Here is a 13,450-nt window from a genome sequence, read left to right as displayed (position 1 = left end):
ATTCATCTTTTGAGGGGAACAGAAGCAGAATGGGTAAGCAATTAGGTCAAGAAAGAGTGTAAGAAGAGATGCGGGGTTGAGGGTGTTGCTCAGTGATAAAATGCATGCTTAGCATGAGGATCTAGGTTCAATTCCAGTACCAAAAGAAGTAAACCAAAGGAGAAAAGGGCCAGGGAGGAAAGGTTTACAAAGAGGAGAAAGTTAAAGATTCGGTACGCAAACAAAGACATCTACAGACAGCTTTGGTGATATGGCCATGTGCCCCTCACCAGCCAGGTCCTCGCTACGACAGAGACCCAGAGTTTCAGGCTCCTGACGACAATTCCACATCTTTCGGCATCTCTAGAGTTATACGCTCTCATGACTTGGGCGTTAGCAAGTGGGAGTTGGAGAAAAGAAAAAAGAGAAGACCGGGCCTACCTGTTTCACCACTACTTATTTACCATCAACCTCCACCTACCACAGAGAGTCAGTTTTACCTGGATCACTGCTCAGGTGGTTGAGAGGTATGGTGAGAATCACCTAAGCAGACTTTATTCTAGCCTCCTTACTATAAGAGATGCTTAAAAGCATCGAGGATTGCTTTCTTTGTGTGCTATGCCTTAGCCTTGCAAATGCGGCTTATTGCCAATAGAGAATGGAAGATGATGACGTGGTTTTCTCTCCATTTCAACTCCCCACTCCCTGCTGAAAAGATTATTCTAGAAGTTTTTTGTAATATATCTCAAAGCTGGGTAGCCCAGGTACTCCAAAGGGATATAGCCAGCAAGAGCAAGCAGGTCACTCTTCACATTAAGGTCACTGGCTTTCAGAGAGACATAATGCATCACGAGACCAGTCTGTGGAATGGACTCTTGTCCCTCCTCTTTCTGCCAGCAGCTTAAGCAAAGAGTCAGAGCATGAGGACTCATGCCAGACCCAAGGATCTACAGTGAAATGACAAATAGCTTTGGAGAGGAAGGGCAGAAAGCATATAGAGGAAATGCTCAAAAATCTAGGATTTAGGAGCTTGGCAATCATATGAACAGGAAAGGGGGGAAAATATCCCTAATTTTCTCCATCATATTTTTAGGTTGGAATAATTCACATAACTTATAAGTCAATTCCTAATAACCATGAACTAGATTCTTGTCAAGACTAAATAAATGTAGGCCATTTTATTATAGAAAGTTTAATCTCTCCCGTCCACAATAGGAGCACAGTGCTAGGATTAATGACCCAAAGGCAAAGGAACAAACAGACCCCAGCCCCTACCCCAAACAAACATGTTCCAAATCACTTGCTCATTCCTTTCTTCCCAAAGAAGAGGCAGAGGACCAGGGTAGAGTTGCCTGAGGAGCTTCTTGCTGGTCCTTGTCCATCCTCCAAGTTACAAGCTGTGGACCTGCAGGACCTCAGTGTCCTCACCACCCCTGAGGCAGCAAGCAGCACAATGTGGCTCTTCCCCAAGAGGCTGGACAATGTCTGCCATCTGCCTTTCTCCCCTGCTCTCTGCCTTCACAGCACAGCACAGCACAGCACAGCACAGAAAATATACATCCTAAGCCAGAAGGATGGATGCCACCAACTACATCAAAGGCCTTCTTCCTGAGGGTAGGGTAGTGACATGGAAATTATATTCTGAATTTTAACTAGTATATATGTTATGGTTCAATAGGAAATTGTGATAAGAAAGAGGAAATGAGAGGGTTTTTTTGTTTTTGTTTTTGTTTTTTACCTTTTGAACAAAATAAACTGGTCTGAGAGCCAGAGAGGGAGGAATAAAAGTCAGTTAAGGGTCAAGAGTGCCAGATGCTTTCACAAAACCACTCTGGTGCACATGCTAGGGGTTGCCCATAGTTAGATCATATGGATAACTAAAGTTTAGATTCAGGGGCATCACTGTAAGAGGCCTATTCTGTCTCCCAGTAATTAAGGACTAGCTCAAGTCAAAGGCACAGGACAAAGAACCCCCAAGAGGTTACCTGATTCAGCTGCTTCCTTTACCTACATGACTATCTAGCCAAGAGCTCCAAAGTCAGGTGCCCACAGGAATCAAGAAGAATGTGATGATGAACAGCCAGGCCTGAGATGAGACATGAGGAGCACTCAGTCTGCCATCCAGTGCCATTCCCAGCATAACAAGAGTGAGACTTGAATATAGCCCAGAGCTGCTGTTATATTCAAGAAAGCCAGGAAATGTGGACAGTACATAAAAATATTTGCTTTTTTAATATTGGAAACTTACATTAACACTTTGGAACCTCTGCAGGGGTTGGATGTGGCGGACCAGTTTGCACTTTCTACTGTCCATGACCTATAGAGTCAGCCAAAAGATTCTTCACAACTTTAAATCTCCAGGTGTAGAAGCTCACAACCCACTCCCAGGACACCTGAAGGTTGTGCAAAGAAAGTATATACAGCAAGGCTTGGAGCCAAGTCAGTCAGTATAAACATCAACTCTCACTTGGCATGTGATTGTGGCAAGTTGCTGGCACTCTCTGAGTCTCTATCCCTTCCTCCCTTAATTTTGGGGAAACTCTTTACATCTCCCAAGATTGTTTTGAAGACCACAAGAGAAGAACCTGCTGCTCCCCACCCCCATTCAACATCCTCATTCTACATTAATTGCAGGTAGGTGCTTACCTCCCGATCGTCTTGCTGGGTTATAAACATTTGAAGAGAACTTGCCTTTTCAAGTTAGTACTCAAATACCCAGCACCTATTTCACTGCCTTATATACAGAAGGCACTATGCTAAGTTAAATTCAAAGGTTTAGGTTTATATCTTCCTGTAATTTGGCATCAGCTGAGCCTACTTCCTTTCATTCATTCTATCCTCTTCTAACACTTTAATGTCAATATCTATTTCTTACTCACTTCTAGACAAAATATTTTGTGGCTAAATAAAAAAGTAAGAATAAAATACTGAAGAGTTTTGTCCTCAGAAGAATGGCACCACTTTAGCTCAGAGAACTATCTGAGCACAATTGGAAATGTCACTTTTTTTGTGCCTCAGAAGAGAAAAGTTAAGCACATGAGATTCCATCACCCTGATAATACAGGATCATGCTTTAATTTGAACATCTTGAACTCATGTCTGACAATAGTGTATGTCACCCTGAGGGCTGTACTTGGTGGCAGTCCAAAGCTCTAGGCAGTTCCTGATCTATTTGACCACTTTGGATTGAGAAGGTTTAATTGCATTCATCTAGGTCAAAGGTTTCCCAATCATGTGCCTCATCTACCTGGGTTTCTTTCATTTTATGCTCATAGAACCCCAGAGCCCTACAAACAATTTCAGCTTCCTTCTCCCTTGGGGAATTTGCTGCACAATGCAGGAAAACCCATTTCCTGTGATTTGGTTGGAAGCTGAAATAGTTTAGTAGGTTACTTCAGAATGACCCACCATAAAGGGAGCAATGCAAAGGGAGAAATCACCAGAAAGACACCTCTTTAAAGAAGCTGAGGAGGGTTAGCTCTCTTTTCAATAAAAAACTTCCAATTAGGAATTTATTCTCAAGAAGGCCCTGAAGGTGGGTGGTATTGAGGGGACATCACCTTAATGGGAGACAGAGCTTACAACTGAAGCTCATCTGCTTGGTAATGTGGGTCTTACTCCTTATTCCCCATTAATCCCCATAGGATAGTTCTACCCAGCATGATGAGTTCTGGTGGGAAGCAGTCCAGGGGATCCATGTGGATCTCTGCTTTCCCTCGGACTCAGATTCTGTACTTTTCATTACCAGCTTCCTCTGAGTAAGGCTTGTTCTTTCTGAGGGAATGCCTCGTGCTGGGTTGTTAAGCATCTGTACAGGAATCTGGTGTTTGCTTCTGCCAGGGCCCAGGGCTCTCAATGCTCTCAAACCAGTTTCTATGTCAAAATAGCTGAAGTTCTCCTACCATATAGGTGGCATCACTATACACTTCACAATATTCAAACACTATGGCCCTGCAATTCCAGCTCCAGCCCCAGTCCCACTATGGAGGGGGACATTCTTTGGAGCCAGTAAAAGGTCTAAAACACTCACAGGCCAATGGCATTTCTGTCTTCTGACTCCAAAGAATTTCCTTTCCTTCTTTTAAGCTCAGATAGAGCTGAAAATAACTTCTATTTTATTCAACATACCTGAGTAAATGAGCCAGGCTGCATTAGCTCAGCATATACTATCCTGCTAGAAATGTCCAGTTTGGGGTTCCTTACACTCAATTCTGTCACATTTAGGGTTCGTGTGTAGCCATTTAACGGTCACTTGGGTAAAAGACAAATATTTTCTTTGTAGCATAAGCTATATTGTTTCAACTCATTTCTAACTCTTCCTCAGGGCAGAGTGACTTCGGGTAAGAAAGGACTTGATAGTGGTGTAGGCCTTGAGAAACCTACCCTCAGCAGGTATGGTAGCAATCACCCAGGCTGCTGCTCCAGGAAGAAAGCCATCTTTCTGTCCAAGGATGCACTTTCTCACATGACAAAGTCCATCCCCAGTTCTGTGGAAAGGAACCTGCCTTATCTTCACTTTTCCATGAAATATAATTGAATGGCTGCATGCTGATTTTCTAGGGTGAGTGAGAAAAAATGGCATGAAATGCAACAAAGACGCAACCACCTCACCATGTCACAACCAGGGTCTGTAGGGAGTGGCTGCATTCTCCAACAGCAGCCAAGACACAAGCCACAGAAAACGGCTGACCAGCAGCATCTGACCTGAAGGCTGAGTCCCTGGGGCCTCCTCTGATCTCATTACAGCAGTCAACACTAGTCTTCACAAAACAAACAGGAAAATTTATGCCTGCCTTAGTTGTGGAAAGCTCTACATTCCTCCTTAGCAAAAGTTCCAGCTTCTGAGACCATGGCCACCCTGGGACAGGGAGGATGTCGGCTTTGCGCCTAAGAAAGCACTGTCACTGCCACCTTTCCCTCTTTCTAGGGTTGTACACAAAGGTGCTGAGCTTGGGGCCTGGGCTTTCTGTGCTGATCCCTAGTGAAAAGTGCCCTTGCTGCTAATGTCAACATCCCAAGGCTTAGACAGTCCAGCCATTTCCTCTTGAGTAGCTCTGGGAAAAGTTCTACAAGTCAGCCTTGAAGGATTCCACCTGCTAAGGTCAGAATTCCAAGAGAGAGGTTCTTTTACAAAAATAAAACTCCAGGTCTTCTGGTGGGGAAAATTTCTCCCTCAAATACTCTTGCCTGCATTTTATAGAACTTTACCCTAGTTGCGATTCCTATATAAAATGACATAAGAATGAACATAGAAGAATGGGTGTCTACCTGTGAGCTACAAGCTCAGTGATAAAGCACCAGCTCAGCATAATCCACAAGCTACAGGCCCTGGCTTCAAATCCCAGCGCCATACTTTCAAAGACAGAAGGTAAAACATTACTTTACAGCCTTTAATTCAATCTCAGAAATAACTGAATGCTCAGGTCAGTTAAACCAAAATAAGAAAGTACAGCTATTGTAAGCCAGGGTGATTTTGTCTGCCAGGCGACATTTGGCAGTATATGGAGACAATTTTGATTGTTATAATGGGGGTGGTTGCTACTGGCATCTAGTGGGTAGTGGCCAGTGATGGGGTCCTACAGACCCCATAAGAAAGAATTATCTGGTCCAAAATGTCAATAATGCTGAGACAAGAAGCCTTGATGGAGAGTGAACACTTGGGGATATAAGTAGATTTAAAACAAAGACAACTCACAATTAACATTACGATAATGTTGATATCATGCAGTCTGGGGTTTCCAAAATGTAGACAATTAATAACCACAAAATTTTACCAGTTCTCTCCTCCTGAAAAATCAATAAAACTTCCCTTAACTATTTAGAGGAAGAGCATTAGTGGCCTGTGAAAAAGTGGTGTGACTTCAGTGTTACGATTATATTATCAACAACATCGAGAGAGTGCTGTGTTTGTTCCAGGTCAAGGTGTGATCTGAATGCCTGCTATCAACATTCAGTGATGACTACCGGCAGAAGGAATTTATGAGCTAAGCTCTATGATTTCTGAAACCATACAGGTAACCTAAGTATATCTAGGTCTGGAAAAAAGTGACAAAACATCTCAACATTGAAAATACTAACAAAGTATGAGGAACCATGGTGATGTTGACCTACATTCTAGGGTGACTAAAAAAAAAAAAAAAAAAAAAAAAAAAAAAAGCAGCAGAGTAGGGTTTAAAATAAATGCAGAAATGCAGAATTGCAGAAATGCAGAATTGCAGAAATGCATCGTAATGAAAATAATCATGATATAGAGGGATGCAGAGGGAAAGGGGAGGTAGTGGGGGATGAAACCGACCAAATTTTATTATTATGTTGTGTGTGTGTACAAATACCAGCAACAAATTCCACTATTATGAAATATTATAGTTGAAAAAGAAAAAAGAAATAACCGTGGTGCATACTTTGAAATGCTTCTCATTTCTAATTTTCTGTCCTTGTTTCCATACATTTCTCTCTACCTGACACGGTTTCATTACATTTGGTGCAAGACTGTACATTGAGGTTACTCAGTCATCATTCACTTACGAACTCTTTTATTCCAATAAAAGAAGGGGGAAAAATCCCATGTAAGCACAACTAATGCCATGTAAGCAAATCTGAAGAAGAAAAAGAATTTCATGAATGAGTAGGGACAACTTTTTAAAGGAATGTTTTAAAGACTGTGGTATAACCGGTAAACAAAACTGATCGCCCTGTCAAGCATAAGGCCCTGGGTTCAATCCCCAACACCAGGAAAAACAAAACAAAACAAAAACTGATTCACTAATGTTAATGCTGCTTACCATGATGAAAGAACCAGGCCTTTTTTTTTTAATTTCTTTTTTTTTTTTTTAATGCCTCCAAAGCTAAAGGAAAATTAATACGGCAGGGAAAACTGATACCTTTCTTGGCATTTCAAAATCATTGCTCAATTCTTCTTGAGCAAGGAAACCATAGTAATGACTCTATTTTACCTACCGCAATTATGGTACACCTCGCAGCAATTCTCCACAATATCCCCTTTCCTCCCTCCACTCAAGTCCTGCAAAATAATCTCTGGAAACCATTAACCAAGAGTCCTGTTCCAATTTTCCTCTTCTTCCCCCTGCTTCCTCAGTCATGCTGGCGTCAGGACAAAGCAAACTTGTATTACATCACAGAGCAAACTCATTTTCTCTAAACCAGCTCATTGGTAGTTTACCGCTACTGGAACCCAATGCTGTCAACAGTGTGGTCTTTGTTTGGTGGGTGTTGCTTTAAAAAGGATTTTTTTAAAGTTTCCCGCACCCCCTTCCTTTTTTAAATAGAGGCAAGCTGTTGGAGGCGCCTCTCTAGCCTGGCTCCACCCCACTCTGTAAACTAGACATTACCTTATACACAAATGACTCTAAGGCATTCCTCAGTCTAGCTGCCTGCTGCAAAATTCCTGTGCTCCCCAGCAGCCGGGCGGCACACACTCCCCTGGCTTCCCCTCCTCTTTCCTCTTGTTCACCCTCCTTTTTTCTTTTTTTTTTTTCTTTCTTTTCTTTCTTTTTTTCTTTTTTCTTTCTTTTTTCTTTTTTTTTTTAATTTCCACTGCCTCACTGTGTTTTTGTGTAAATGATCTCACATGACTCAACAAATCCATCTGCCTGAAGCAGGCCAAGTCTGGAGCCCTCCCAGGAGGGAGGAGAAGAATTGCTTTGTGGAAAGGACCTGGAGCTCTGCCCTTTCTCTGGCTCGAATTACCCGCCTGTCAGGCCTGACGGATTTGGCTAAAAATAAAAGGAAGCGGGCCGTGAAAAGCAGATGAATGGGCTCAGCAGTTCCTTAGATAACACAGGCCTGCTGTTGCCCAAAGCTCCCCAAACAGAAACTTCGGATGCGGGTCCTTTCAGTGCAGAGATGTGGCTTCCAGGTGAAGGGGATGGTCAGATCCGCTGGCGCGGGGGACAAGGCCCACATGGTGAATATCAGTTTTATGCACTTTGTGTGTGCGCGTGTGTGAGAGAAAGAGAGAAAGAGGAAGAGAGAGAGACACACACACAGAGATGGGTGGGGCAGGGGGGCAGCCTAGTATAAAAAGTTACTCAGAAAACAGTAGAGTTCAGTGGAGGGAAGACTTGGCTTGTAAAACAGGGAAAAAAAAGTACATTTCCACTACAAAATTACCCTTTTCCCTACCTCCAAAGCCAGACATTTTTCAGCCTCCCTATGATGTCACTTCTCCATTCAGAGCCAGCAAAGAGCTAAAAGTCCTTCTTGTAAGTGTATGCCCAGCGCCCGCAGTGGGTATTAAGCACTTAGGTTGGCAATGTAATGACACACTGTAACAATCTGTAATATGAAGCAGTCAGCAAAGCCCTGGCTCTGAAAGCTATTTCTCCCAACCATTAACCATATGTTTGGCTCCTCAGATAGCCAAGCGGGTGTTCCAGCTCACCATCTGGTTTCTATCCACACAAGCAACTGCAAAGCACAGGCTATGTCCCTCTGGAGCTGCGTGTTTCTTTTTCTCTCTTTTCCGCTCTTCCCTTTCCCTTACCTCCTCCCAGCTCCTTTGGTTCCCTCACTAAAGAATTCTCTGCCATTCATCACGTGCAAAGAAAACTTTACCTGACATGGCAGCGGCAGAGCCATTAAGAATGCACAGCTGTATTGTAAACACGCCAGAGGGCCATTTACTATCCGCAGAATCTGTACAAGTCAGTCTCTACCCCCTTCCTCATATCCTATGAGTGCTGACACTTGATCCAGCATGTTAAAAATAGGTGCATTCTTGACAGATCCAGGGGTTGCTGTGGTGCCCTTCATAGTCACTTCATATTCTGAGAGTGGGGCTTTAAAACACACACACACACACACACACACACACACACACACACACACACACACACGCCCTGAGTTTGCCTCTGCATTCAATCTGCCTGACGTCAGTCTCACACAGGATGACATTCCCCTTACTGCAAATAACCAAGCCAACTACAAAATTCAATTCCTTTTTCTGCCCTAACATACTGGATCCCTGGTGTGTACTTTTTTTTCTGACAGTTTTTTTCCCCCTTGAAGAGCCCAAATTGAGACATGACACTTTAGAAAAAATACAAGCATTCAGTCATTTTCAACAAATTGATAACTTGCAAAACTTATGCATTCTTCTGTCTGCATTTTTAACAGTAATGACACTGAAGCTATGAACAGAATTTATAGGATTTCCCCATAATGTTTCCAAAGTATTTATCCTAGATTTTTCTCCTTTGTAAGATTTAGGGTACTTTGTAACCTTTTAAAAGTATATTAAGAGATATTAATACACAGAAATTAGGTCTTTTTTTTCCCGTCCCCATAAAAATGTCTACAATACCAGCCCACTTTACTGAATTAGGAAATTAATTTTTTCTCATGTCTAAAAAAAAGAAAAGAAAAAAGCTGGTTTCTCACATACCAAGAATAAAAGGATGAATATCATTAAAAAGTGATTAACCAGAAGGTCAGATTTTACCAACAGGGCTGAGCTACAGAAGGTTGTCACAGGGGCTGCTCATTCAGGCTGACAAGGGTGCAAGGAAGGTCCCCTGCTGCCCTGCAAACTTCCTAAATCCACTGCCCCTGTCAGTCTTCATTTCCATGATCTGAAATAGGTGTTGTGTTAGCTATTTCTGCTAATAAGGGACATAAGAATTCTGCCGCATGTAGGTTTTAGAGAATGACAGAAAAGGAAAATTTTAATTTCAGAAGCTTTAGGAAATTTTCCACAGATAATAGGTTATATTAAAGGATGTTTCTGACCCCCAAACCATCAACTGTTAAGATTTCATTAGCTTTATTCCCAAGAAAGATAACAGCAGGATAAACTTAGTAAAAAAAAAAAAAAGAAAATGTAAATTCCAAACTTCGACGTTTCATAGCTGACTACCTATCTGTTATTTTTAAGCACTGCAGTCTCATTTTAATACAAGGTATTTATGCTTTTCAAAAATATTGGTGCCTGGGCCTACTTCTCTCTGTTCCATTATGCTGGGTGCCTAAGCCAGGCCTGGGCATCAGTATTTTTTAAAAGTTTCCTGGTTTCAGGAATCTTATTCTGTGTGAATTGGCATACTAAACACCATCTCATCGAAATCAGAATGAAACCTTGGAATGGAAATACAAATGAAATTTAGGACTAGAACAGTGACTTTCAAATGTGTTTAGAAGTGGAATTAGCCATTTAACAAAAATCTTATGAGAAATCTCTGTAAACAAAATCCATTTAAAGGCCATCATTTATATTGTCATTCTATCCTTTCTCTGTATAATATCTTTAGCTTTTACCATTCAAATTTATATTTTTCAATTATTGTAAGTCACCAGGTAAAAAACAAAGAGGCTATCTTATTAAACATAAGATCTGAAAGTGGAGTTAGAGCTGAAAGGTCCAGTCCTGCTACCTCGGCATCTAATTTTTCCCATGGTCAGTGGTTAAAGTGATCAAGGCTTTAATGCGTGTAAAAACAGCAGCATGTGCAGAAGGATTAAATTAATTCATAAATTAATTTTTTTTTCTTTTTGATGCTGAGGATTGAACCCATGGCATTGTGCATGCCAAGCACGTGCTGTACCACTGAGCTACACCCCAGCTCATAGATTAATTTAATAAAGGTCGATTAGATGTCTACTACACACCAGGCACTGCCCTTGGCAGTCATCAGAGGAATAAGTTGCAAACTTTTCCCTTGGGAAGTTTAGTAAAGGAGACCAGTGAGACAAGGCAGCAGGACGGAGGCACCAAGGGATGGCTGCCTAGGGAGGGGTGGCTAATTCTGCTTGAGGAAATGAGGCATAAATTCACCAGCATGGGACAAATAGGTCAGACCTTCAAAGCTGGAGCAGGATTTTTGATGGCTAATAAAGAAATGGAAGGGCATTTCAGGAAGAAGGGAAACAATGTGAAAAAAAATTAAAAGCCAAAAGTATAAATAGGGCTGATGAGTCTCAGGGTTGTAAGGAATCTGAGGAGGACAGGAAAGGCTGTGATATAGATTGGAAAGGTAACTGAGGCCAAGTGATAAAAAAAACTTTAAATGCCATGATACAGTTTAGACCAGCACTGACCAGTAGAAATACAAAGTAAATCAAACATGTAATTTAAAACTTTCTAGTAGCCATATTAATAAAAGTAAAGAAACTGGAAAAATTAATTTCGATGATGCTTTTAAGGATGCATTTTTAACATGTTATCAACATAAAAATTATTATTGAGTTTTTTCATACTAAGCTTTGAAACAGGGAGTTGATTGTACATGCATAGCACATTTCAAATTTGGACTAGCCACAATTTAAGAGTTCAATAGTCACATATGGCTAGTGGCTCCTGCATGGACAGTATAGGCTTAGACCTTATCCTGCTGGCAGTGCAGGCCAAAGGTCACTGTTTTGGTCAACTTTTTCATCACTGTGACCAAAAGACCTAACAAGAGCAATTAAAAGAGAAGAAGTTTATTTGAGGGCTCACACTTTCAGAGGTCTTAGTCCACAAACAGCTAACTCCATTCCTCAGGGCCTGAGGTGAGGCAGAACATCATGGTAGAAGAGTATGGTGGAGGAAAGCAGCTGGGGACATGGCACCAGGAAGCGAAGAAAGACTCTCCTCACAGAAAACAAAATTTATACCCTAAAGACACTCACTCAGTAACCCACCTCCTCCAACCATACCTGCCTACAGTTGCAACCCAGTTAAATCCCTATCAGAGTACTAATGCGCTGATTAGTTCAGAACTCTCACAACCCAATCATTTCACCTCTAAGCTTTCTTGCATTTTCTCACACTTGATTTTTTTGGGACACCCCATATCTAAACTGTAACAGTCACGTTCATATTTATTTCATAGAGACTCTGTAACACCCATGTGGAGAAGCAGAGGGAGTACTGGGTCTGGAAAAAGGCTTTTGAGGGTGCTTTTTCAAAGCATGCAAGGGATGAAGAGAAGGTCGAAATTTGGACAGAGCAGAGGCAAGAGGATGGCATGGAAAAGTCAGAGCCTAGAGACATTTCTAGAAAGAATTCAGTTCAGCTTAAATGGTCCTATGTGAAGGATGAAGGAGAAGGATGTACAGAACCATTAAATATGCTCTGTAATCCTAAAATATGTGCTTACAGTGAAAGATCACTGATCATGTATCTAATATGAATTTCACGGCTCCTTTTAAGCTTGCTTCCCTCTGCAGTGGGATGCAGTGTCATTTAATAAACAGGTGCTGTGTTATCACTGTGAGTTAGGCAGTGCCAGGCACTGGAGGCATAAAGTTGAGTGGGACAGAATTCTTATTTTTAAAGGGCTCAAATATAGTGCGGGAGACAAAACCATGAATTACCATGAAGTGTTAGGCATATTAATATAGAGAGATGTGCAAGAAGTCTACAAAATGTTACATGAAGTATAACTCAGAATTATTTCATATAATGTGTTCAATGGACCTTTTAAGATAGTAGGACTTTTTCTTCTATAATCTGCAGGGTCTCTGGTCTGATTCCATGGTCCTTAATCCATTTTGAGTTTAGTTTCGTGCATGGTGAGAGATATGGGTTTAGTTTCATTCTGTTGAATATGGATTTCCAATTCTCCCAGCACCATTTGTTGAAGAGGCTATCTTTTCTCCATTGCATATTTTTGGCCCCTTTGTCTAGTATGAGAAAATTGTATTTATTTGGGTTTGTGTCCGTGTCCTCTATTCTGTACCATTGATCTACCTTTCTATTTTGGTACCAATACCATGCCGTTTTTGTTACTATTGCTTTGTAGTAGAGTTGAAGATCTGGTATTGCGATACCCCCTGCTTCGTTCTTTCTTCTAAGGATTGCTTTAGCTATTCTGGGTTTCTTATTCTTCCAGATGAATTTCATAATTGCTTGCTCTATTTCTGTAAGGTACATCATTGGGATTTTAATTAGAATTGCACTGAATCTGTATAGCACTTTTGGTAGTATGGCCATTTTGACAATATTCATTCTTCCTATCCAAGAACATGGGAGATCTTTCCATCTTCTAAGGTTTTCTTTAATTTCTTTCTTTAGTGTTCTGTAGTTCTCATTGTAGAGGACTTTCACCTCTTTTGTGAGACTGATTCCCAAGTATTTTATTTTTTTTTTGAGGCTATTGTGAATGGGGTAGTTTTCCTAATTATTCTTTCCAAAGATTCATCACTTATGTATAAAAATGCATTAGATTTATGTGCATTGATCTTATATCCCGCTACTTTACTGAATTCACTTATGAGTTCTAAAAGTTTTCTGGTGGAATTTCCTGGTTCCTCTAAGTATATAATCATATCATCAGCAAATAGGGAGAGTTTGAGTTCTTCTTTTCCTATTCGTATCCCTTTAATTTCTTTGGTCTGTCTACTTGCTCTGGCTAGAGTTTCAAGGACGATATTGAATAGAAGTGGTGAAAGAGGGCATGCCTGCCTTGTTCCAGATTTTAGGGGGAATGCTTTCAGTTTTTCACCATTTAGAATGATATTAGCCATGGGCTTA

The 13,450-nt window shown here is 41.1% G+C and overlaps 1 protein-coding gene across 12 annotated transcripts in view; it reads right to left on the bottom strand.

Moving 5' to 3' along the window:
- The window catches only part of BACH2 (BTB domain and CNC homolog 2), a 336,154-nt gene that overhangs the window by 249,356 nt on the left and 73,348 nt on the right, over positions 1-13,450 (bottom strand). For 2 of the 12 annotated variants that reach the window (XM_079146714.1, XM_079146709.1), the window contains exon 1: positions 8,554-11,610. The exons of 8 other annotated variants lie outside the window; for them this stretch is intronic. The gene's annotated coding sequence lies outside the window, so the exon portion shown is untranslated. 2 more of the 12 variants (XM_079146717.1, XM_079146708.1) reach the window with 2 other exon arrangements.

The sequence above is a fragment of the Sciurus vulgaris genome (assembly GCF_902686455.1).
Source record: "Sciurus vulgaris genome assembly, chromosome: 7".
NCBI classification, from domain to species: domain Eukaryota; kingdom Metazoa; phylum Chordata; class Mammalia; order Rodentia; family Sciuridae; genus Sciurus; species Sciurus vulgaris.
This window is presented reverse-complemented; position numbering and strand designations above follow the sequence as displayed.